The sequence below is a fragment of the Syzygium oleosum genome, unplaced genomic scaffold (assembly GCF_021117445.2).
Source record: "Syzygium oleosum isolate NSW1041296 unplaced genomic scaffold, Sole_v2.1 Sole_v2.26, whole genome shotgun sequence".
In the NCBI taxonomy this organism is placed as follows: Eukaryota; Viridiplantae; Streptophyta; class Magnoliopsida; order Myrtales; family Myrtaceae; genus Syzygium; species Syzygium oleosum.
In genome coordinates this window covers 4,976,240-5,000,539 of record NW_026607510.1, presented here as the reverse complement: position 1 = coordinate 5,000,539, position 24,300 = coordinate 4,976,240, and the positions used below count along the sequence as shown (strand labels likewise).

At 40.2% G+C, this 24,300-nt stretch overlaps 1 long non-coding RNA gene across 1 annotated transcript; it reads right to left on the bottom strand.

Annotated features, from left to right (window-relative positions):
• Positions 1-14,373: 14,373 nt before the first annotated feature.
• On the bottom strand, positions 14,374-15,480 carry LOC130135024 (uncharacterized). The gene is made up of 2 exons (XR_008814519.1): positions 15,358-15,480; positions 14,374-15,119 (listed from the first exon to the last, which is right to left on the bottom strand). It is a non-coding gene; the product is annotated as an uncharacterized LOC130135024 (long non-coding RNA).
• Positions 15,481-24,300: the final 8,820 nt, after the last annotated feature.

The window sequence follows — 24,300 nt, the reverse complement described above, 5'->3', positions numbered from 1 at the left end:
AAACTTGTCAGAAAGCGAACTTTACACTACAAAACTTTCGGACCTTCTAGGGCAAATGTAATATTGGCTAATATATGGAGACTCCCACACTCCATTTTTTCGCGATCATAGTCCTAATTGTAATGCTGGGGAATGCTCCTAAGTTTCTGTACGTTAACTTATAAATGATACTTACATTTCACACAAAAAAAAAAAGAGAGAGAGATAATAGGGTCAATATTATGGCTGAAAAATGAAGTGGGTACAAGATCGAAAACGGAAGAGCAGATACTACGAAGTTTATCTCATAGGATGTGGCGTTCCTCAAAACCGGAATTTGCAGAGACAAAAGTGAGCCGCGATTGCTGTGATAGTTGACTGCTTGTCCGCATTGTATCTATGAAGTTACTAATGGTTGCCATTACCTCCACCTGAACATCACCTTTCCTAAAGAGAGCAATCCCCCTTGATAAACCTTTATGAGGCAATTCCAGAACGTAAACCTAGTCTTTTCCTCAGTTCCATAACGCCTTGATTGCTTCGTTTCCATGAGGAAAATGATGGTGGGCCTTTCTTGGGTTCGAAGACCCCGTAGAGCTTCGACTGTCCGGGAATTACCCAGCCCTTGATAGTTCCAACTCAGGAGCTTCATGGACTTTTTGGTGACTTATTTGGACTAGTCATCAGAGCCCAAACATTTAAGGTAGTTTCCATATGAACCGGGAGTATTTAGTAGGACGGTCTCATTCAGAGAAAGAGCTTTTTGGGCCTTAGAGCCATAGGGCTCAAATCACTCTTTTTTTCTTTCTGCTGTTGCATTTTTCCTTCTCCAAGAATTACATCTTTCGCTGTCTTTTGTGCGGACAGACGCTTACATTATAAATTGTCTACACTGTAGATCTGTAGCGTCCGTCCTTCTATGGTGATTGTCACTGAGGATTTTCGACATGCTGCTTACAGGGATCAATAGGGATAATCCGCCATTGCAGCACCTTGACCTTCATCAACAAAAGGAATATCTGCATATCCAGTGTATCAACACCTTCGACATTTTTTTTTTGGAGTTTCTTTTGCATATATTTTCCTCCAATAGGGATTATAATATCATGATTTAACTTTTAATTAGGGCCCAAAGATGGATGATTCTTCCCAATTAGCAGTTGGGATTCCATGATCACCATTTTTCAGGTAATGACCAATATGACCACGTGAATAACATTAATGGGGTAGAGTTCTTATCTAACATCTATCCAAACAATCACTTCGTATTTCGTGGCTAAAGGTTCAGGTTTAAGTTGCATTGATATATCCAGATTAACCCTAATTCGACCAAAATTTCTCAAATAATAACTAGCATCCACCGTTAACACCGTCACAAACTGAGAAAGTAGTTTTTCTACCAACTCTTCACAGAACCAGTCTATAGGTAAATCATGGAGCTGAAGCCAGAAGGGGCAGTAATCAAATGCACATGGTTCCCTCCTTTTCTAGATTAGAAGATAATTAGCAAAAGACCATGGTGTTGCATTATTGATACGTTTCCCCGCTCTTTCATGAGAGAACTGGAATGCAAAAAGAACTCTAACAAATTGGGAGATAAGGGTCTGTTTGGTAATGTTTATGTTCTCGGGAATAATTTCTGTTCAGAAATAGTTTTTTCTATTTCTATTCCCTAGACGAGTTTCCGAGCAGAAGAGCGTGTATGGTAACTAAACAAAATTTCTATTCCCGGGATAGAAAAAGAACAAAAATGCGTTTGGTACGATTTTAAAAATTTCTACTCCCAATTTTTTCATTAAATTATAAAAATGTTAGTGGAGACTTAACAATTCACATTTGGATTCAATTGGACTAGAAATAAAATCAAAATGTATTACGATATAGAATTGAAATACCTTAATACAATCATAAAGCAAATCACTCCTTATAGACAAAGCAAATACCGGATGGTGGTTAAGAAAATTGCATTTTAGGGTTTGGGGGTTTAGGGTTTTAAGGTTTGGGGTTTGGGCTTAGGGTTTTAGGGTTTTAGAATTTCGGGTTTAGGGTTTGTGGTTTATGGTTTTAGGATTTAGGTTTTAAGGTTTGGGATTAGGGTTTTAGGGATTTGGGTTTTGGGTTGTGGGGTTTAGGATTTAGGGTTTTAGGGTTTGGGGTCTTGGGGTTTATAATTTAGGGTTCGAGGCTTTGCGGTTTAGGGTTTTAGAATTAGGATTTGGGATTTAGTGTTTAGTGTTTCGGGTTTTAGGATTTGGGGTTTGGGGTTTGGGTAGTGTTTTAGGGTTTAGCAAGGAATATCTTGTGAGAGAGAGAGAGAGAAAGAGAAAGAGAGCTGATCTTATTTCTCTTTTTGTTGCCAAGAACAAGAAGCATATCTTTTTAACTTCTTGTTTCTATTTCAAAGCTAGTCCTTGACCACTCTTTTGTTCCGATTAATAAAAAAAATTAACTGACGTTACCAAATTAATTTCTGTTCGTTTTCTGTTTGGGGAACCAAAGAACATACAAACAGAAAATTTGGAGCATTACTAGATAGGCCCTAAGTTTTCCAACTTCCACACCTTTTTCATGGTAGACTGGAAGGCATGAAAGTCGAGAGTGGGGCTGGCAAAAAGTTACCCAACAAGAGTAAGTTCACGGTTTCTGATAGATTGATCGGATATAGAATCATCCATTTGTCTGACTTGCATTTCATGTCAAAGATTGCTCATTTCTTTACAAAGAACAGCAAGCTTTTCTCGGTCATTCATTGTGCTAGGACATAAATAAGGATAAGAAAAGAGGTTGAAAGGAGCTGGCATAGCAGAGCAAAAGGGTTAGGAGACGTCAGTAGAGTTAGATGGCGGAAAAAAGGTTTAAGGTGGGAGATAGGGCACAGAGAAAACTACCAGAAGGTTAGGGTAAAGAGAAAGCTCTCCATGGTGACAGAGGAAAACCGGTGAATCTTGTCCGAAGATTCAATTGAAACTTGGAGTGTCATGTGATGCATAAGCTAAAACAGATTCTTATATGTGATCAATTACCATGATAAAATCCTGGTATAGGGAAAAAGCAATCAGAGAGCAATCGAATTAATTGATAAAAAAAAAAAAACATCTTCGAATTGATATCTCATTACAAAAAAGTTGGTTAATCAGCACAAAAAACACATTCCCTACTAATGAACATAAATTGCATGAATGAAAACACTTGTTTGACCACAATGCATTGATGTTCGGTCATAATTTCCCTCCATATTCATCACTAAATCTCAGATGGCCTAGCAAAGCAACTTTGATTTATGACTCAAGAAAAGTGCGACGCCAAGCTGATTCAACTTCCAAAATTTAATTCGCGACGTCGTCTCTGAGTCTTCATCTTTGTGAGCATCCACGGAAACTCGTGGATCGGCGACTGTAATTTCTTGAACCATCCCAAAGGAATTAACGATATCGGTAACGGCTAAAATGGAAGAAAACGCATCATCAGAATCTCTGTCCCTCTTTCTCTCATCCTCCATCTTCATGATGAAGATTTCTATGTACATGGGCTTTAAGAAGCCAGTGAGAATAGCGTTGTTTACTATCTTGGTTGTTGCCGATGTTCTGACAACCTTTGACAAGCTTGTTGCCTCGTTCCCTTCCATCAGTCGCCAGTTATTTCCGACCTTCACACGGGCCATGCTCTCAATAACCGGCTGTACTGTTGCCCAGAAAGTGGGTTCGTGGTCAAGACATGGATAGCCTGTTAGAATTAGAGTCATTAGAGTCCTTATATCCAATTATGTCATATCTATTGTACGAAATTCCAACCAAAAACTCTAAACTGATAAATCACTTGTAAATAGAGAATATATAACCCCATAGTCAAGCGATGTGAGATATTTCAACATTTATGAGTACGTAATGAATATTTTGATGATGTACTATAATTTATATGTCAAGAAAGTCCAAACATCGAAAATGGAAAGCCAATTAAGAAAATTAAAACCAATTTTATTACAATTCGTTGCGAGGTTTTCGGCGATTTCAAGGCTCCGAGTTCTTCCTTATCCTTTCATGACTTTAGTTTTCACCAACTTCGACAAAAAAAAACCCGCAAACCAGCTCAACCATTAAGGAATGGATACTCACAACGTGTTCAATTCCCTAACACTATCAATATCGACCGATCTCATGTCTGCGGAAAATCTATTTAATGGCACCCAAGTTTCTTCAATGATAAATTTGCCCGTTATTAAGAAAATCCATTTCAACGAAAAGTGCGCATCTACCATTTGTGCTCAAGAAAATTAAAATTGAGTCCGAAAATGCCAAAGGTGGAAGTTAGGCAAGGCCGAATTTCTACCATTTTCTCCATTGTCGAGGCCAGTGTAGTCGCCAAACTTGATGAAAACCCTCTCAAGAGTGTCCACCATGTCTTCATCACAGACTGGAGGAAGCTGGAGGTCATACAAAAGCCCTAGCATCACAAATGCAAAGCTCCTCTCTCCAACTCGAATCACCATGGAGTCTCTCGAAAGTGGCCATTGCAGGTCACTCACGCCGCACGTGGTCATCATGATGTGAGTTATGGCCTGCACATAGAGATTGACCACAAAGTCCCCTACTCGCGGAACTGTGAGTGACTGTTCATCGCCGTGACCGATCTTCATCACAACCAGGGAAGCACATTCGAAGTTGAAAATGTCAGTGACAGTACCATGAGGATGCTCTCTCCTTGGCCCTATCATCCTTGAAAATTCGATGGGATCAACGTTGGATCATGCAGATGTAGAGACTAGGGAGAGGACAGAAGTTCCAGAAAACTAGTCGATGTACTAGGGTTCAGAGATTTGATTTCGATGGAGAGAAGAGGAGGAGATTGTGAAGTCTTGAGAGAGTTAGGTTTCAAGAATCGCATCACAATTAGTCAAACTTATCCATCCAACTAGACTTACCTAATTAAAATTGATCAGAAGAAGTAACAACGGCTCAGTCCAATAGGACCAATCACAATTCCACATTTTTCCAATATAGGAAAAAGATATCCTCAAACTTCCAAATTAGGAAAATTTTCTAACACGGGCATCATTTTTTTAGGTCTCTCGAGTTTCCCTAATTAGAAAATTCATTGGATGGGCATCATTTGTTAGTGTTATAAAGTGGCAAACAAAATTTTGCTTGGTCCTATGAGAAATTGTATAAGCAATTGAATAGACATATCTTGTTCTGTTCCTTTGTGTTTTAAAAGTAGGTTATCCATTCATAGATTTGATCAAAACGTGCAAACGGATTTTTCCTTCTATAACTACTTAACTACGTTAACTCGTGGTTCTAACTTCATTGGCCTCTTTCAAATTTGCCTTGTGGGCAAGTTAGTTCAACATCCTGTCTTATTTAAGAGTAAGTAATCTATAACATCGATTAATTTCTCGTCACGTCGCTTAAGTTCGCGGCTGTCCACGTGCTCTAAACATAATGTTCTTACAAATAGATTTTCACACCTTTCCAAATTTTACATGTTTGCGTTCCCCTTTAATCTGAAAGTTCCGTTCCTATTCGTTTTTCGAATCTTGTAACAATAGCACGAGTAATTGACACTGAATTTTATGTACATCTTTCAGGGGCAAACAAGGAAAAGACCGTAACAACAGCAAGCCTACAAGAAGATGAAATTTATGGAGTAAATAATAGTTTATTGAGGAGGCAAAATGAGTTTGAATTTGAACTAAGAAAAGGATAACTATTGTTAAATACAGGATTTCTTTTTTGGTCAAAGAGTTTTTTTTGTGCGAAATGTAAGTATCATTCATAAGTTGATGTACAGAAGCTTAGGGGCACTCCCTAGCATTATAAATAGGACTATGATAACGAAAAAATGGAGTGTGGGAGTCTCTATATATTAGCTAATATTACATTTGCCCTAGAAGGTCCGAAAGTTTTGTAGTATTAAGCTCACCCTTTGACAAGTTTACGAACTTTAGCCAAGATGATGGGGGCATCATGTGACTTGTGTTGGAAAAGTCTATGATTACACTCCATCCAAATGCAATAAATGGTCGCTAGTAAAGATACCTTGAGAAGTCTAGCCGCCAAATCCTTGCCTTTGGTAGCACTTATCATCCATTCAAGTTCTTCATTCCATCCTCCTATAGACCGCAGGACTTCGTATTGTGCAAGGATAGTACGCCAAATGCTTTTAGTCCAGGTGCACTGGAAGAATGGCAAAAGTACACCAGAAGTGCCACAACTTGTGTACGGCGATCACTTTGGTGCCATAACTTTTTTTCGGATCACTTTGGTGCCAAGTCGGAGGAAAATAGATCACTTTAGTGACTCCGGCCAAAATTCCGGCCAAAAAGCTGACCTGGCATTTATATTAAAAAAAAATGGTCTGACTTGTACACGTGAAAATTATGTGGCTTTTTTTCGAATTTTTTAATTTTTAGAAAAAAAAAAAAAAGGTTGCAGCAGCGGCGAGGGAGCCCTCACCGCTGCTGCTGCCAACCCACCACCGCCGGGAAGGGCCGGCGGTGGTGGGCGCAGTGGTCGGCGAGGGCCAGATCCGGAGAGGCGAGACCTCGCCGTCGCGACCCAGGCGACGGTGAGGTCTGGCCTCGCCTTCGCTAGGCGAGGCAAGACCTCACTGTCGCCTGGGTCGCGACGGCGAGGTCGGCCTCGCCTTCGCTGGGCGAGGCGAGGCCGCGCCTCGCCGGATCCGGCCCTCGCTGGGCTCGGCGAGGGTGGCCGAGCCTCGACCAGGGGCCGGCGACCCTCGCCGACCACTGCGCCCACCACCGCCGGCCCTTCCCGGCGATGGTGGGTTGGCGGCAGTAACAGCGAGGGCTCCCTCGCCGTTGCTGCAGGCTTTCTTTTTTAATTATTATTTATTTATTTATTTATTTTAATTTTTTTAAAAAAAAGTACACGTCAGCGGGCTAAACGGTAACGTTTTTGGTTTTTAATGCTGACTGGACCTCTCCGGCGAGCCGTGTCAGCGCCAAATCGGATTTCCGGTGAGCCACGTCAGCATTGGCACTAAAATGATCGTTTTTCAAAAAAGTTGGCACCAAAGTGATCCAAAAAAAAGTTATGGCACCAAAGTGATCGCCGTATATAAGTTATAGCACTTCTAGTGTACTTTTGCCTCGGAAGAGTAGATGCTCTCTGCTTTCCGTATCAAATAGACAGAAATTGCAATGGCTATCTACTTCAGGCTTCCAACGTGAAACGATCTCTGTTGTGGGTAGTCTGTCCCCACATGCTAGCCAGCTGATAAAGTTGTGCTTGTTGATACCGTCTTTCTAGATCAATTGGCACCATTCCACAGTCGGTCCCACCCTCCTGGTTTCATGGTATATCTCTTGGCAACAATATAGATATGGCTGAAGCTCAAGCCGGTCGTAATTGAAGGATATAACGCCAACTCCATGCCATAGTACCCTTGATTTCAAGCTGCATAATCGGATTTCCTTTACATTTTGCACTGTGAACCATTTACTCCACAGGGAAGATGACGGACAATTTATGAGGTTCCAAAGCATGCGGCCAAGCAAAACTTTATTCCATAATTTGAGATCAAGCAACCCTAGTCCTCCTTCCTTTTTTGGCGAGCAAACAACATACCAAGCAACTTTGTGAGATCCGTGGCCTTCTGTATTTCCAACCCATAAGAATTTTCTAATCTTCTTTTCAACTTCATATATAATTTACTTTGGCAATAAAAACATTTGCATCCAAAAAGTACAGATGGAAATAAGTACCGATTTGGCCAATTGGAGACGACCGGCATAGCTAATATGTTGCATGCCCCAACCTTCTATTTTTTTAAAGATTTTATCAGTTAGACTCTTACAATCTACGTATGTGAATCGTCTTGTGACAAGCGGGACACCAAGGTATCTAATAGGAAAGGTGCCAGTGGGGAAATGCGTGTGATCCAATATAATGTCCTTTTCTACCTCGGTTAGCCTAGAGAAAAAGATTTTGCATTTATCAGGATTGAAGTGTAGTCCTGTGAGATTTGCAAAATCACCAAGTGCATCTACAAGACAAATGACTAAATCGAGATCTCCATGAGCAAAAAGAAACAGGTCATCTGCGAAGCATAAGTGAGTAATTTTTTCCTCTTTGTAGTGGCAATGATACTTGAAGGAAGATGCTGCAACTTTCTCAATGATGATCCTGTTAAGAATTTCCATAACTAAGACAAACAGGTAAAGAGAGAGTGGGTCACCTTGTCTTAGTCCATTTGAGCTAGCAAAGTATCCAATATGTTCGCCATTGTGGTTTATCGAAAACCTTAGTGTAGTTATGCATTGGGCTATTAGGTCAAGCAAATGTTGCGGTGTGTTGATAGCTTGTAGAACACCAAGAACTGCTTCCCATTTTACCATATCAAAAGCTTTCATGAGGTCAATTTTTATTGTCACACATTTACCTTTATCGCCATTATGGTAGTTATGAAGGAGTTCCTGACAAAGCAAAATTTTTTTCCGATATTTGTCGACCCGAGATGAAAGCAGTTTGGATGAGGCCAACAACCGAAGGCATGAAACAACTTATTCTTTTTGTTGCTAGTTTGGAAATGATCTTATATAGAACATTGCTGCAAGAGATGGGTTTGAAATCCGTGAGACGGGATGGATTCTGTACTTTTGCCACAAGAGATAACAGGGTTGAATTGATTGCTTTCAACATTATTTTTTAGGAGAAGAATTCCATAATAGCATCCTTTATATCACGCCCTATGATGGGCCAGGCTTTCTTGTAGAATAAACTATTGTATCCATTGGACCCGGAGCTTTAAAATCGTTCAGGCCTTTGAGCACTCTAATGATTTTAGTATGTTGAAATTCTGGCGAAGAGATGGTGAAGCTGACATCTTGGAAAAAGGGAGGCATACCGCTCATATGGGATACTAGCGTGGCCGGAGTTACCAAGTATGCGATGATAATATAAGACAATTGCATCCCTAATAGCTTCCTCATATGTTATAGTAGTGCCATCTTCGAGTGAGAGTTGGTTAATTCTGTTCTGGACACTTCTACGCATCATGGAGCTAAAGAAAATCCTACTATTGTTGTCTCCCTCCTTTAACCATAGATTTCTTGATATTGCTTCAGGAGGACTTCTTCATGCTTGCTAAGGGCTAATAGTTGCTCCAGTTGTGCCTTTTCATCCTCCCAAGTGGTCAAGTTATACGAGTCCAATGTAAGATCTCGTTGTATTCGCTGCAAGTTCGCTCTGGCATCCTTGACCTTAAGACATAGGTCACCAAATTGAGATTTATTCAAGTGTTTGAGTTGTTGTTTCAATGCTTTAAGCTTCTACACTAGAATAAATATTTTGGATCCTTTAAAATCTAGTTGCCAGCAAGCACGGACAATTGATAGGAAATCCGGGCTTTCCGTCCAGAAATTGAAGAATTTGAACGAGGGCTTCCTTCTTCTAGCAATAGTGTTAAGACGCACCTGGCACAAATAGTGATCATAAACACCCAGCAGTAAAAATTATACTGAATAATGAGAGTACTTGTTCTGCCAATTTGCATTAATGAAGACCCTGTCAATTTTGCTAACTCTAAGATTGTCATTGGACCCTTTATTTGTCCATGTGAAAAACGGACCTGGGGAATGAGGCTCAATCAGCGCAAGCTCCTCAATCATGGTGTTTAGCTCTTCTATTCCAGATGTCCATCGAGCATTAGATCCAATCCATTCATTTATATCTCTCGTTTCGTTGAAATCGCCTATAAGTAACCAAGGCATATTTCCTGAATTTTCAGTAGAGAAAGTGGTAATGTTTTGCCATAAAGATCTCCTTTCAGCTTTAGAATTGCCTCCATAAACTGCAGATAGGAGAAACTCCTCTCCCGATTTTTCAACAAGACAGTGAATGACTTGTGCTGAACGTTCCATCATAGTCAGGTTAAAAAAAGACGGCTTCCATAATACCCATATTGTACCCAGACTATTACTCTGGTAATTATGAATGTACTTCCAGCCTCGAAACCTACTTTTGATGACAATTTCTGCATTTTCCTCTCTTATTTTATGCTCAATCAAAATAAGAATCTAGGGATCTTGTGATAAAGCAAAATCCACAAGTTCCTTTTGTTTAGGGCTACCATTAAGGCCCCGTACGTTCGATAAAAGAATATTCATTAGTCATGGGTGTTGACACCTGATTTTTAGCTCTTTTTTTCATATTTTCAAAAATCTCAAAATTAGGACTAGGAATCTTGGCCAAGCCTAGAAACCTACTTCTAAACCAAAAATTATTTTTTTAGCATTTTCCTGCATTTTTTCTTAGTTTCTTTTAGTCAAAATACGTGAGAAAATCAAGAAAAATAGCAAATGGAATCAGAAAATTCCATAAAAATATTCATTAGTCTTATTTTAAATCCAATTTCATTAATACATCATCAATTTTGAAAAATTTCAATCGGATATGTGTTTTTCCCAAAATTGGGCAAATCAAACCCGAATTGAACCAAAAATGCAATTAAATTTTTTCTAGTCATTTTTAAGTCATAGTGTCTTCACAACAAATGATTCTGGGATCTTGAATTGCATAATGGTTAGTCCAATTGCACAACTTGTCAAAGAAATCAGAAAACCCCAAAATTCAATTGAAAATTAAGAATTTTGAGCCCAAATTGGGAATCGTGCCCAATATGAAATTGTCGAACCATGAGACCATCATTTCTAGGGTTAATCAGATGTGGGTAATTCAATTTTGGCATCAATTTTGCCTAATCATGTCATTAGGACATCAAATTGAACAAAATCCTATTAACCCTAATACAAAAATGTGAAAATCTTGGACATGATTATAACAAAAATTGGGGAAAATCACATATTTGGGTTCAAAATGTGATGAAGAATTCAATTTTGGGGTTTAATTTTGAAAATTGAGTCAAAATTGAGCTTAATTTGTGAATTTAGACCAACCCGGGTCTGCCGGGTCAACCCGACCCGACCCGGGTTGTTCATCTTCCTTACCCGACTCACCCAAGGCGCAATAAACCCAGAAAATATCTCCCATGCCCAGAACTTCACTGACTACTTCACTGACTTCCCCCGATCAATATAGCATGTGCCAGCTGGAGAATCTCCGGCTGGCGTCGGAGATCGGTTATAACCGATTCTAGGTCGGTGAATAACAAACTTTGAGCGGAAAAATTGATCAACAAAACTGAATAAACTTGATCATTATGAGAGGAAGATGTTCGACGATTTGCCAAAGAGAGAGAGGAGAGAGAAATAACGCGAAAACAAAGAAAATCTAGAGAGAGAATAGGGAGTTGAGGTCCCCTGATCGAGTGTCCGGCGCCGATGAACGAAACGGCGCCGGCGAATCAATTGTTCAAGGAGGATCTCCTCCTCTGTTGATCAGTGAAGAACTGATCGTGAGGCCCTGAAAATCCGGCTCGATCAGCGAATCCAGAGCTCTTCCAACGAATCCAAGACCACCAGGTTGAAGTTCAAGTGTCAAGGAACAACTCTATAGGCGCGGATCAGTTTAGCGATTTCTTCTGATCATCGAACGAAGAAGGTAAACATCGCTCATAGTCACGGTTTTTCCAGAACTCTAAAAAATACGATTTGATTCAGCCTTGTCAGTCATATCGTTCTGATCATGGTTCTGTATTTTAGGATGTTCAAAACTTGTTTCTGATCATTTTTTGTGTTGTTTGATTGCATTTCGGGCATTAAAAACGCATAAACCGAGTCGGCCACCCCCATGAACCATCTCGCCAGAGCTCGGATAACGTTGCCGGAGCATCACCATGGCCGTAGGCCTGTCACGTTAGCCTCCTTCAACCTTGTTTGATGCTTTGTTAGTGATTGGAATCGAGTTAGACGGCTAGGGCGTGCTATATTGTGATTTGAAGGTTAGGTTAGTTAGTTTAGAATAAGTTGTGAATTAGGTTTTTTTTTACCGGTTTTTTCGCCGGCCGGTGAACATCCGCCGGTGTTTCGAATAGTCTAGATTGAAAATAGAACACATAGACATCACAATGGTGCAATCGGAATGACAAAACATTTGCCGGAAGGTCGCCGGAGACGAGCACAAACCGGCGGCCTCGAGAACATATAACACTGAACCATGCCCACCAGGTGTTCGAGGAAATGCCCCAATGAAATTCCATGGAAACGACGCCGTTTCGGCGCTGAGCTCGCCAGAGAAGGTAACCGGCGATCGGCGCCAGCGAGGCTCGGTTCGGCCAAGCCGAACCGGGTTGAACCGGGCCGGTCCGGTTCATTTTCCCGGTGGCAAATTTTAAAAAAATCTATAAAATAATAAAATAATAAAAAAAATCACTAAAAAATTCAAATTTTTTTTTTTAAAAAATTCCTAAAAAATAAAAAAAAACTCAGAAAAATTTTGGAAAATTGAGAAAAATAGGAAATTCACAGAAAAATAAAAATTTTCAGAAAATTCAAAAATTTTCAGAAAATTCATAAAAATTCAGAAAATTCAGAAAATACAAATAAAAATGTAAAAATTTAGAAAAATTCAAAAAAAAATTCGAAAATTGAAAAATTCATAAAAATTTTCAGAAAATCGTAAAAATCAATTCTCTGTTAATGAAATTCTCATAAATTCAATTTCCAAAAAAAAAATCAAAAATTTCAAAAATTCACAGAATGGTTCAAAAACACTGTGGCCAACCTTAGAAAGTAAAATTTGAATTTTTTGAAGTGCCCAAGTGGCAGTTTTAAAAAATCTCAAATTTAGGGGTTATAACCCCTAAAAACCCTAAAACCCTAAAAAATGCAAATCATGAAATGAATAAGCTTTTAGGGCTTCATTAGGGTTTGGATGTTTTAATTGATTTTCATTTTTAGAGACCATTTAGGATTGATTGATTTGATTGACATTGATTGCACATTTAATTCTTGATTGATTTTTCTGCGATTAGAATGGATAGAATTAGTGGGTAAACCTCGGAAACTTGCATGACACGTTAGACATCGTATCGTTTTTAGGTACCGAAAGGGCGTTAGGGATCTCGATTTGGGATCATTAACGTAACCAAGTCCCCGTACTCAGAATCTCTGGTTCGTAGAATCGTGGTATTTCTCCCATACCCCGATTAGATTTCTAGTCTACCTACCAATAATGACTAGTGGCGACTCCAAAAATCAAAAACTTAGACTAAATAGGAAATTACCATCCGCTGTCACGTGAGGTATGGTCTGGGAGAGACCCTTACACGGAAATACCTCCTTAGCGCACAAATCCCGAAAGTCCCAAAAAAGCGCGGCGCAACAAGGGGGTTCTGCCCCATTCCCATATCCTCAAGAAGAACCTCGGGCCAGATAGGAGTAGTAGAATGATTGCCCTCTTCCAATATCACAAAGATATTAACTGAGGAAGACAAAAAAACGGAAGTATCTTTACTTATGTTGGTGGAGCCTTTCTTCTTGCTTCTAACTTGTTTGATAGTTATAGGAGAAGCACCCGGCTGTGGAGAGACATTAGCAAAAATCTTTGGCTGATTAACCATGAAAGTATCAGTACCAGTAACAAGAGCCTTGGACTGAGGAGGCAAGGAATTGTCATTTGGCAGCACTGTAGTAACGATTTCATTCGAGACGGGAGCTATAGATGCATTATTATCCGTTGGTTTCACCGCCAAATCTTTTTTAGGAACCCATACTTCTTTGGTCATCACATTACAATCCTTATGCCAAAGCAATGACATTTTTTGCACTTCAGTGGTATCCAGCTATAGTCAATAGTAACCTTAAAGGTTTCTTCGTTCCCCATATCAAGATCAAAATTTTCCAAAAATGCACTATAAAAATCTATGAAAATGCATACGCGAGCATATGAAAGTCGTCTTTTTTCTTCGGTAGCTTTATCTATGTATAAAGGTTTGTCAAGAAAACTGCATACATAGCTTAAGCCGGATTTGGTCCAAAGGACATGAGGGATATTATAAAGACGTACCCAAATCAGCACGGAGCTAATCTTCACCTTTTCTAACCTGATAAGAAGATGCCATTTCTTTCTAGCAAAAAAAAAAAAGAAGATACCATTTCTGTAAAAACAATGGTTTGCCAGCTATGTCCCAAATCCCCACCTCCATAACCTCAACTAGTTTTTGAATATTGGAGAATCTGGAAAAGAAAAAACCATCCTCTGTAGCCGAAACATCCAATGGGTTTTCTTTCCCCCATAGTTTGTCTACAATGCCTCTCACTCGATAAAATGAAGTATTTGTAGTAAGAAAGTAGCCAACAAAACAATTCTCAAAGTGAGCCTTCCCTTCTTCAATAATCTCAGGGGGAGGCACGCCTAATTTAATAATTTATTACCAAATTTGTTTAGCTGAATGAAATCTAACTTAGTTGTTTGGGATATATTTTCCATAGCAACGCTTTTCCAAGTAGGGTGTAGGGCGACAACGTGGGTCGGGACCAGTTTACTACCCTTAATATCATCTTCCCTAAAACCAGCTGCCTTATTGGAAGCTCCAATTTCAGCCTCAACAACACGAGCAGGTTTCTCAACAGCAGGCATAATATCAACAAGATCAATACTCAGTTTACAGCCTAATCTAGCATTTATATCACAATTATGATCAACAGTAACACAATTGGTATCTTGTTTGGATGCGATTTTGTTCATATTGTCGGCCTCTTTCTCCTTCGAAGATTTGAATATATTGCTTTTAATGTCAGCCGAGGTAGCTTTGTTCTTCAATTTTTGGGACATCAAGGAATCCAACCCATTAGATTTGCCACTCCGTATGTTAACCATCTCTGTGGTTTTCAGAGCAACGGAGCGTCAATTGTGGCGTGAGATGGCATTCGGGTTAGCACGTTCCAGTGTCTGTACCATAAGTCACGACCAAAGGACAACCTTCCTTCTCTAAGGAATTTTGTCAAACACCTAAACTGCAGGCTTGGAAGAGCATAATCAACTTCTCGGTGAAGAGCTCAACGATCCCGTTCAGCATCCCCATCCAGCAACCTTGAACTCAGCATCCAATGTAAATCTTGAGCTGGAGTTGAGCGGACAAGTGGTGGGCGTGGGTTGGACGAACGGCTAGGCAAAGGCGAGCTGAAGTCGAAGTGGGAGGGAGAGCTGGGGCCTCACGCGGATCTTTTCCTTTCTTAGCTCTTTGTTGCTTCCTAGCTGGAGCGGAAGAGTGCGAGAGACCTGGAACAGCAAGCGATCAGTCGCGAAGCCTTTGGTCAAAGTTAACTGAAGGGTTAGTAGCTGGAACTTTTTTTTCAATGAATTCATTGTAATCAATAGTTTATCATACGTACGTTAATTTTACCGGATCGTGGATAATGAGTAAAAAGACTAGTAAAGTTCAGGCGAAAAAGGACAATAGTAAAAATATTCACATCTCATTTGACTGACATCTTCTATGAAGAAATTAACGTAATACCTCTATGAATTATGTGGTTGGTTGAGTGACTCAAAACTTGCTTTGTAAGCCAAAAAGTTAGAGGCTTGATTCTCCGATCCATCCTTGATCACAGGGAACCTTTGTCATTCTGTGAAGGACAGGTTCAGGTCTATTGGGCGGTGGGGGGGGGGGGTGTTAATGTTTATAAGTAAACAAATCCTTCTGTGAAGGACAGGTTCAGGTCTATTGGGCGGTGGGGGGGTTAATGTTTATAAGTAAACAAATCCTGCGATTGAGGATAATTTACTGAATTCACATATAGGGGAAATTACCTTGTCAATTGAGTCCATCCGATCAATTTTAGCCGAAAATCGTTAACGTGGAACGGCTAGCGTCGACATTAACAATATATATAAATTTTGGATTTTCTTTTTTTTTTCTTCCATCGACAAGGGTCCTAGCCAACCCTCATCAATCACAGGCGAGGGGCCAGCCGACCCTCGTTGGCCACTAAACAAGGGCTGAGACCCTCGCCCTCGCCAACCCTTGTGTGTGTGTGTGTGTGTGGGGGGGGTGGAAGAGAGAGAGAGTAATGTTTGTGAGTATCGAACAAATCCTGAAAATGAAGATAATTGTAACGACCTGATCCAACGAGGGCGAGAAGTGGTCGCTGAGGCCGGAGTGCCTGTGCCTGGGTCTTAATAGACTTCTCGATCCGATAATACTTGTTTGAGTCTAAAAACTCCTTGAGTTTGAATGGACTTCGCATAGAGTCTGACCACGTCCAAGCTTTGGGTATGTCCTCATATTACTCTAATAATAATCTAATAATAAACTTTCCAATTTGATGACCACGATGTAAATATTCAGAACTTCAGATGCAATATCTAGATGACAATAACTTGAGTATGAATATCGTTTCTTTATCACCAGAAAATACTTTTGTTAGATTCAATAGATACTGTTGAAGGTTTTGTCAATCTTAAAAGCACAATAGGAAGTTTTCTCAACAAAAAGACTAATTTGAAAATTGTCAAAATATTTAGGACTAAATTGGTCACATTGGAAAGTTTATGACTGAAATAACTTTCGTATAATAGGTTTAGGATGTTTTGGACAATTATCCCCAACTCAAAGGAATATGCCTATTTTGGAAAAAATAAGGTTGATATGCTCTTCGATGCATTGCATTGAGTTTCCTTAAGGTTCAGTTGTGACAGGCATTACCCAACGAGGAGAGTTGACAATTCAACTATGAGCTTAGCAAGCAAACATGGAGTTGGACGAGAAGCTTTCGGCTCTTGTTATCATCGGCCAATTGATTGTCATCGTTGACTGGCCGATCATGTTCTCCATTCGGAGCTTCCCGATTAACATCTCCACCTTCGTGCAAATATGGTGTCATGGCATAGCTTTCGTTCATTATCGGCCCTTCTTATGGACAACTTTGCACGTCCTTTCTGTAGCAAATGCACTTCACCTGCGAGGAAAAGTTTCCACCTCTTTCGCAGTCTCTCCCTCAATCATGCATTGTCCTCACGGAACTCGGAGAAATCAAGCGACACAGTCCATCTTCTCCTTTAATTCATCAATAGAAGCATGACGTGTTCGTGAGCTTTAGAGGCAAGGACATTTTTTTAAACTTTGTAGCCGACCTCTTCCACGTGCTAGGGGATCTACTATTTTGGGGACTATGGCAAGTGGAAACTGGGTTTATTGGAGCCCAAGCTACTCAACTAGGTTTTCATCGCCGTGTTCATCAACAACTACGCCGACTCGCATCGATGCTTGAACAGGTTGATGGAGATCTTGGAGTGCAACAAGAGGTTGAGAGATCATCTGGTGTCGCCAAGGCTGATAACACCATCTAACGTGATTGAGGCCATAGTGGTCGCAACGTTGAGGATCGAGAGGAGACAATGATGGCGGAGAACTAGGCGCCATGGGTCGTTGACTAGGAAACTATAGGGAGAATGATACAACAACCGGTGATGGCATGACGAGATGAGGCAATGTCAACAGCGGCTTGACAAGCAACGATGGAGGGCAACGACAACATTGGGTTGATGACAATGTAAAGGTGGAGCAAGAGAGAGAATAATATGTGTTATCTGGATATTTACTAAACACTTAAGCTACGTTTGGTAGTTGGGATTAAATTCAGGATAAGATAAATCTTATCATATCCCGTACTTGGTGCCTACCCAAGACAGGATAAAATCAGATAAAGGAGAGATATAACCCGGATAAAATTATCCCATGGGGGAGGTGGGATAAAAGTGGATAGATTTCTAATGTCCATAATACAAAAGTTATTTTTCTCGAATAACAAACTTGTTAAATTAATAAAATTAAAATAATATTTGACTATAAATAATCTTTTCATTTTAATATAAAAAATTCAAAATAACAAAATAATAATAATAATTTCGTTTTTATTTATTCTTATTAATATTTATATATTCTAATTTCTTTATATCGTATTATATAAATTTCATATATATATAAACAAATACATTTAGTATTTATATTTATTACATATTTTAGGTATATTAGTATAGTTTACTATTTAATAAAATTTTATTAGAGGATGATGGAAGAGGAGAAAAAGAACTTAAAAAAAAAACTTAAAAAGAGAGGGAAAATAATAAAAAAATAAGCAAATAAAAATCAAGTAGGTAAGAGTGTCATGAGAGATTTTTATCATCTCCGTTTGTGCAATTTTTAGGTTTATTTAAACTGATATAACGTTCATAACAAATAATGGACTTAGTAAAATATGAAAATATCCGGATTTCCCTTACCAAAAAAAAAAAAAGAAAAAAAGAAAATATCCGGATTTAATACTACAATTCACCAAACAATAGATAGGATATAGCAAATCCCTTGGATTTCATATCCTATCATATCTAGTCTTATCCTGACTAGAAATCCAGACGACCAAACATGGTCTTATAAGATATTTTAAATCCTATCATTATCATATCCGACATTTATCCTTTTTTTTTTTTTTGGTAAGGGGACATTTATCCTTTTCAACCTTATTCTATCCAACAAAAAAATATCCATACCACCAAACGCAACCTAAAAGAATAATGATAAGCAAGTTTCGAAGAGAAATTTTGGGATCTTTGGGGCATTTAGTAATAGATCGATAACTAATACGATTAAATCCTGGTGTAGGGAAAAAAAATATAATTCAAGAGCAATCACATCAAATTATGTTAGTCGAGGCAAAAAACTACTAATTCCCTACTAAAAAAACATAATTGCAAGAATGAAAATACTGGTTTGACTCCAATGCTTGGATGTTCCATCATTATTCCTTCCATATTCATCACTAAATCTCAAATTGGCCTAGCAAAGCAATTTTGGTTTTTATGAGTTGCATGCGGCCACCAATTATGGTCGGATTCTGTCGAACTTATCCCTCCAATTTGACTTTCCTAAATAGAATTGACAGAGGAAGTAGGATGGTCAGTCCAATAGGACTATAATCACATTTCCACGTTTTCTAATATAGGAGAGATATCCTCAATCTTCCTAATTAGATCAATGGAAATGATTATACAACGGCTAAATTTTTCCAACGGTACCAGATAAATTTTTCATCCAGTTTCTTTGGGATATGTGGAATAAAATCACAGTAATTGGGATTTCTTTTAATCCCTCTAAGTAAGATTTCTTAAATGTGAGTTTAACAAAAACAAAATAAGAGAAATGATAAACTTGAAGAAAACCCACAAATCATCTACAACTATACAAAATTTATGATCCATAACCACTAATGACCGCCAATTGAGCTGCCATGACGATCTTATATCGAGCGACAATGCCTCGAGTTTCGCAAGTTGAAACTCCAATGGTTGTGGCCGCCATGACCATGGTTGCCGTAAGCTTAGAGCTTGAGCTCGCAGCTACGGCGGCCGAGATGGACCTCCATCTCTCTCTAAATTTTGTTTTCTCTTATTTTTTAATGTTGTGCCTTTTTGGCTCATAATAATTTTCAATGAATCATAATATGACACATGTATTCCAGCCTGAAACGTGTATTCACCAGTGTCTCTATCATTAATTCTGCAATCCATGTCAACAAAAATCAACTGGTAATTGTAATGGAAGAACTATAAATTTTCAGTGATAAACATTTTAATTGTGCCAATTGAATCCTAAACATTTTTACGTTTTGCCAAATGAGTCTGTCGAATATCTAATTCGATCCTATCAACGATGCAAGAAAAGTAATGGAAATTCGCACAACACAAGAATTTACGTGGTTCAGCAGGGGAGATGTTCCGCCTACCTACGTCCACGGGGAGATGAGATCTGTTTCACTAATAACGTAGAAAAGTGTACAGCCGCTCTTTCTCACTCCCTCCTTCTCTTCTTAGAGACCTGTTTCGCCCTAAACATATATAGTGAAACCCTACATGGCACAAATTACAAAATTGCCCACATAGCCTAAAATATTTAGCTTTTTCATATAACAGAATACAAGACATCATCCTCAACAGAGTCCATCCGGCCAAAATTGGCCAGAAATAGTTAATGTGGACGTCTAGTCATCCTACGTTGCACAGCCGGTATTGACGTTGACATTTTTTTAATAATTTTTTAAAAAATTTTCTTTTTTATTTTTCCTTTTTTCTTTTTTCGTTTTTCTTTTCTTTAGTTTTTTCTTTTTTTCCCTGGACTTAGGGCCGGGACACCCTCACCGATGCCCTCGCTAGATCTAGCCAAGCGAGGGCCGCGACGCTCTCACCCGATCTGGGCGAACAAGGTCGTCCCGTCTCTCACCCAGACTCAGCAAGCGCCGCAATGCTGTCACCGATTCTAAGTCCGGGGAAAAAAAGTAAAAAAAAGAAAAAAATTATTTAAAATTAAATTATTAAAATATGTCCATGTCATTACCGGCCATGCCACGTAGGAGGCCAACGTCCACATTAGTGATTTTTGGCCAAAATAGGTTGAATGGACTTAATTAGCAAAACATGAAAAGGTTTATGACTTAATTAGCACAATAAAAGGTTTAAGACTGAATTGGCATAAGTGCAACATAGCATTTTTGGTAATTTTCTCGAAAATTGGTCGATGTAAAAATGGGGAAATAAGGCCTGAAAAGAGAACATTCTTATTTGATGGCTTTAAAGATTACCTTGGTTAGGTTGCACTTCATTGATCATGTACAACGAAGGTTTCCCTCGGCGTGTTGATCGACAACTATGCCAACTTGTGGTGAAACTTGAACGGGTTGGTGGAGATCTTGCATTGTAATATGAGGTTCAGAGATCATCTTGCCCAAGGCCGATGACATCATCTAAAATGATCGAGGCCATAGCGTCAAGGATCAAGATGTAATAGAGATGGTGGCCGACTGGGCGCCATGAGTTGTTGACTGGACGACTATAGGGACCAGGATACAACAACTGGTGATGGCACGACAAGGTGAGGCAAAGTCAACGGCGGTTTGACAAGCAGTGGCGGAAGGCAACAACGACGTCGAGTCATCAAAAAGGGGAGGGGGGGAGGCGGAGAAGCATATGGAGAGAAGAATACTAGAAGTGCCAAAAGTTGTGTACGGCGCTCACTTTAGTGCCAAAAATTTATTTAGGATCACTTAAGTGCCAATTTAAAAAAAAACAATCACTTAAGTGCCAACTCCAATCAGGGTCGTCAGAAATCCGACGTGGCCATTTTTTATTAATTTCTCAGTCCGACGTGACTTGCCGACATACCCAGTCAGCATGTAGCCCCTAAACGACGTCGTTTTCCCTTAAATATAATCCCTAAACCAATTTTTTTTTGTTTGGAACCCTAAATCAATTGACCATGCTCTTGAATGTGCTCTATTCTCATGAAAATCAATCCGTAGGACTCGTGGTGGCCGATGAGGAGGCTTGACGCTAACTGGAGATGATGGACGATGAATACCGACGGAGAAGCCTCTATGATCTATGAATGGATGGAGATTTTTACTTTGCTTCCTCTTAGTGATATGTCGCCTCTGTTCCAATGCCCACCAAAAATCCAATTTTGCTTTGTTTTAGATGAGAGAGACAACTAGAGAGACAGGGATTTCCCTCTAGCGCCAACCCGGTGACCTCCTTTTCACTTGTGCTCAACAGATTTTGCTTCGTTTTGCCTCCTTCACAGTGCGTCCATTTCCACCGTGAGACCACCCAGAAGAAAGAGAGATCTCCAACTTCCCCAAAGTGGCCAATTCCCTAGGCAGCCAAGCCCACAAAATCGCAAAAAATCGGCCTCTAAGAACCCAACCCCAAGAATAGAAATTGAGATCGGAAGTTCGTTTTGGCGAAGAGGAACGCGAGGAAAAGGGAAGCCAAATATAGACAAGCGGCATTTGGAGACTGAGATGGGCGAGCCCAAATCTGGATGAGCGGCTTGCGAGCAATGCATGCTAGTCCATGAGCATCGTTGGTGTCGTTTGGCTAGATCTAGTCGGCTCGGTAAGTGTCGGCGACTTGACTAGTGGCAACGATGAGGTGGGGCAATGGTTGAACACGAAGGGAGGGGATAACCAGATTGGTTTTTCGAGCAAGAGGGACCGGAGGCATGTAAGTGAGGTAGCAAGCGATGCCATTGTTGTAGAGAGCGAGCTTAGAGAGAGGGTTACAGAGAAGAGAGATGAAGTGAAAGAAAAGTGCTGATATTTTCTCTTCTTCTTTATGGGACATCAGCCAAAGAAATCCACGTGGACTGGTTTTTTAATAAAAATTGCCAACTCATATTAATTTTTTTAATATAAATGCCACGTAATATTTTTAGCCGGAAATTCTCATCGGAGGCACTTAAGTTATCGTTTTTTATCGGATTTAACACTTAAGTGAGCGGCCGAAAACTTTTGGCACTTCTAGTGTTCTTCTCTCGAAGCATCTATCTAACCAGTCGCGACCGACCTCCGATTTTTAATTTTCAAAAAAAAACACGAGGGTCTTGCCTGGTACGCGCTAAGTCTAAATTTGGAACTTAACTTGGGCTCTCCCAAGCCCATATCATATCGCGACTTAGGGTTTAGATTTTTAACCTGCAAGTGGATTTTATCTAGGAGTCGCCACTAATCAGTTTAGGGTGGGTCAATTAGACACCCAAGCAAGACAATGGGAGAATTGATTACTTTTGCGAACCAGAGATTAAGTGAGTTCGGAGACTTGGTTACACTAGTTGGATAACTAATGCCCTTTCGGTACCTTTTTACCCTGTTCATTTCAAAAAATACTTGTCAGCCAATTTGGATGGATTTTAGGACTTTTCTCCTAACATGTGGGGTGATCAAGTGAGTGCACAATCATTGGTGATTAGCAGTCGAGATAGATATGCAGTCTAGGGTTCTAAACCTAACTAAGGCGACAAAATTCAAAACATAACAATTTATGCAATTATAATCTAACTAAAAACATAACATGCATAATAATAACACAACAGTAATAAAATTAACATGCAAAATACTACCGTATAGCCCTATAGATTTATCTGATTTAAATATGACAATTTATGCAATTATATTTTAAAAAACAACATAATAATAATAATAATAATAATAATAATAATACAGCAACAATTTAAAACAAACAGATATGTCACATAATTTAGAAAAATATTAGACAAAACTTATATCTGAATTATATCCTAATTTTAAAAAAGAAAAAAGAAAATTTCGAAAAAGTTTTTAAAAAAAATTATTAATTTTTTTAAAATAATAATAATATAATATAATATTAAAATTGGGTCGATCAGAACCGACCCGAGTCAATAGACCAGACCCATAGCGTTGACCCAGGTCGAATTTTCAGATCCGACCCAAGTCGGGGGGAGTCAACTCGGGTCATTGACCCAGGTATGGATCGGATCGGGCCCGGTCCGATGTATACAGACAAAATAGGGCCGGTTCGACAGGGTCGAACCGGCCCTATTTGGCCTGTAGACCGGTCCAACCGGTCTGCAGGCCGGTTTAGGGACGGCTCCCGCGTATCTGAGCACGTGGGAGCTTCAACCGACGAGATCCAGCGGTCTCGCCGGACGACCCAGGCCATATGGCCTGGGTCTTCACCTCAAGAATCCTAACTTACCTTCTCCGACGACGAGCCCGTCGTTCGACCACCTACTCGCCGGCCGGTGAGCCAAAACAAGCCCGGCCTCTTTGAGGCATTTCCTCGAACAAGTGGGAGGCGTAACAAAGATCGAGGAATATCGACCTCCCCCGGCGACTTGGTCGGCTACGACGGCAGTGGTTCGCTTCCGACGATGAGCGGGGGCCGTGACCAGAGACGGTATGGGCAGAGATTTAGCAAAACGGCCGGCGTGAGTCCCGATCGAACCGCACACAAAAACAGGGGCGGACAGAGCGGAACGGGGCCGAGAAGGCTCACCAATTGGTGATGCATCTGGGGGGCTTCCAGTTGGTCTGGGGGCGACGATGAGGCTACTGGCTCGACTTGTGAACTCTCGGTATGTTCTCTTTCTCTCTGTTTTTTCTCAAACTCTCTCTTCTTCTCTTTCTCTCTTTCTCTGTTTTTTTGTTCAAAGGACCCGACGCTCTCTCTGTCTCTTTCGCCGGCTTATATGGCCAACGTCTAGCCACTCTCTTTGCTCTCATCTCTTTCATTAATGGCCTGCACTGGCCTATGTCTACTCGGGACTTTTGTGGCCATTTAGGTCGGTGCAGGGGCTGCTATGGTTCCGGGAAGAAGGGAGGAAGGAGAGAATGCCAATCCCCTTGCCGTGTTCCCCTATCCATCCTCTGCATGGAGGGGACAGGGGTGGCCGCTCCATCGTCTGTTGGTTGGACGGTGGAGAAATAGAGCAAAACAGGGGAGAGAGAGAGAGGCTGGCAGCGGGGGAGAAGGGAGGAGAAGAAGCTAGGCCGGGCCGGGCCAGGCTCAGGCGAAAGGGGGAAAAAAAGAAAAGAAAAAGGGTGGGTTGGGCCCGCACGAGGGGGAAAAAAAGAGGGCCAGGTCCGATTTG